Consider the following 2,672-nt stretch of genomic DNA (forward strand, 5'->3'; position numbering starts at 1 on the left):
CATTTTTAATGTAATTTTTCTTTACTTATAAAGATGAATAATCATATTACAGTTAAAATCCGCTTAGTCTTTTTATTAGTGTTTGGTTACTTGTTACCTATCTACAACATCAATTCAAAGCAAAGCTAATTAATAGTGTGTCTTAGTCACTGTTCTATTACTATGAATAGACACCTTTGGCAAGGCAACTTTTATAAGAGAAAGCATTTAATTGGGGGCTTGTGTACAGTTTCATGGGCTTGGTATGTTATTAACATGGCACCATGCAGGCAGCTCTGGAGTAGTAGCTGGGAGCTGTGTTGTGATCTGTATGCAGGGAGAGAGAGAGAGAGACAGAGACAGACAGACAGAGAGAGACAGAGACACATACACACAGAGACAGAGAGAGAGAGACAGAGAGAGAGAGAGACAGAGAGAGAGAGAGACAGAGAGAGAGAGACAGAGAGAGAGAGACAGAGAGAGAGAGACAGAGAGAGAGAGAGACAGAGAGAGAGACAGAGACTGGTGTTTTGAAACATACTTCCTCCAACAAGGCACACCACGGCATTAAGACCACACCTAACCTTTCTAATCCTTCTCTAACAGTTCCATGACCTAGTGACTAAGCATGCAAATATATGCGCCTACGGGGTCCATTCTCATTCTGAACACCACATAAAATGTTTAAAATAGTATTGAGAACATATGCATGTGATGCTAATGTGTAATTATAAAATTATTATGATAAAGTAACTAGAAAATAAAAATAAAAATGGAGTAATCTGTCAAATTTTGATTCTCTGCACTCTTATTGTTACTAAAATCCATAATTAAACTCAAAAGTGTTTAATAAACTGGCTGAAAGTTATATAAAATTTCACCATTGGAGATGGAGACATACCTTTTCTCTCATATAAAGAATCAAAGATCAAGAACTTTTTAGTTTTTAGTAGCAACTTTTCTGTTGCTATAAAGAGACATGATGACCAAAGGAACTGGTATAAAGGAAAACATTTAACTGGGGGCTTGCTTACAGTTTTAGAGGGTTGGTCCATGATCATGGCAGGAAGCAGACTGGTGTGATGCTGGAGTAGTAGCTCAGAGCTTTATGTCCTGATCTTCAGGCAGGAGGCAGAGAGAGGGACACTGAGGCTAGCTTGAGCTTTTCTAACCTCAAAGCCCACCCCCAGAGACACACCTCCAAGGCCACACCTTCTTCAACCAGGGCATACCTGATTTTTCCTAAACAGTATTACTAACTGGAGACCAAGCATTCAAACATGAGCCTATGGGGGCTGTTCTCATTCAAACTACCATAATTGTCTTGGTTTTATTGTATAATTTTAGTTTATTTTGCAGTCAGATACTTTTTTAATATTTCAGTAAGTACTAGATGCAAGTATGCCAAAGCAGTGAAATGAAGCAGATACTTGATTTTTCATGTTTGTACTAGAACTATAAATGCAAAAACATCCCCATTTCAGTTTAACCTAATGGAAATGGCTTAGTTCATCTCTGATTAAGAATCATCTCCTTGTTGTTTGGCTAGCTAGTTAAATCTTCACAAATAAAAATGGAGCTTTGTTCATTATTCATGCATTAATGAAAGCAATCTGTAAACTAGATACCATTCAGTTAGTATTGTACTTGGGGTGTTTCCTCTCATCAATCCGTTCTTCTGTTTTTCCTATCTTTACCATTGACAACCGCACTCTTTTAGTGCTCAAATCAGAAGTGTTGCACTCACTGTAGACTCTTTTACACTTCATATATAACTTACTACCAGATCTGTTGGCAATATATTCATAATTTGGCCACTTCTTACTGATACTGTACTGCTGGGATCATGACCAGTTATTTCTTAACAGCTTCCTTCTGGTCTCCCAGACCTTATATTGTTGACTCTGCAGTCTATCCACAGACTATTATCAAAATTCTCTTATGCCTTCTGGCTCCTAAAGTCTCTGCCCTCAGATTTGTACATGTTTTGGCACCATGTGTGGGTATGATGGGATGTGCACTGAAAGTTGGCTCATTGCTCTCAGTTTCAGTGTCTGCTTTTACAAACACTTGTCCTTTCTTCTCTTCCTGCAGGCTAGAAGAAGGCACCAGATCTCATTACAGGTGGTTGTGAGCCACTATGTGGTTGCTGGGAATTGAATTCAAGACCTTTGGAGGAACAGGCAGTATTCTTAACCTCTGAGTCATCTCTCAAGCCCCCCCCCCCACTCTATTTTTTTTAAAGATTTGTTTATTATGTATACGATGTTCTGCCTGCACGTATGTCTGCACCAGATTTCACTATGAATGGCTTTGGGCCACCATGTGGTTGCTGGGAATTGAATTCAGGACCTCTGGAAGAGTAGCCAGTGCTCTTAACCATAGAGCCACCTCTCCACTCCTCTTTGAAAATCTTTTTTTAAGTTCTTTTATTTATTTATTAAAAATTTCTACCTCCTCCCAGCTTCCCATTTCCCTCCCACTCCTTCCACCTCCCTTCTCTCTCCCTCTCCAGTCCTAAGAGAATCTTTTATCCCTTAAATTCCAAGTTCACACTAGCCTTTGTGAGGTCTTCTGATACCTTTCATTCTCAGTTGCAACAATATACTTTTGGCAGCTCCCATACACAGTATTTTATTTTCCTAGCATAGGCTTTCTATACAATGTAGCCAAGATATGATGGGGAGGTACTT

The sequence above is a fragment of the Microtus ochrogaster genome, linkage group LG9, assembly GCF_000317375.1.
Source record: "Microtus ochrogaster isolate Prairie Vole_2 linkage group LG9, MicOch1.0, whole genome shotgun sequence".
Lineage (NCBI taxonomy): Eukaryota > Metazoa > Chordata > Mammalia > Rodentia > Cricetidae > Microtus > Microtus ochrogaster.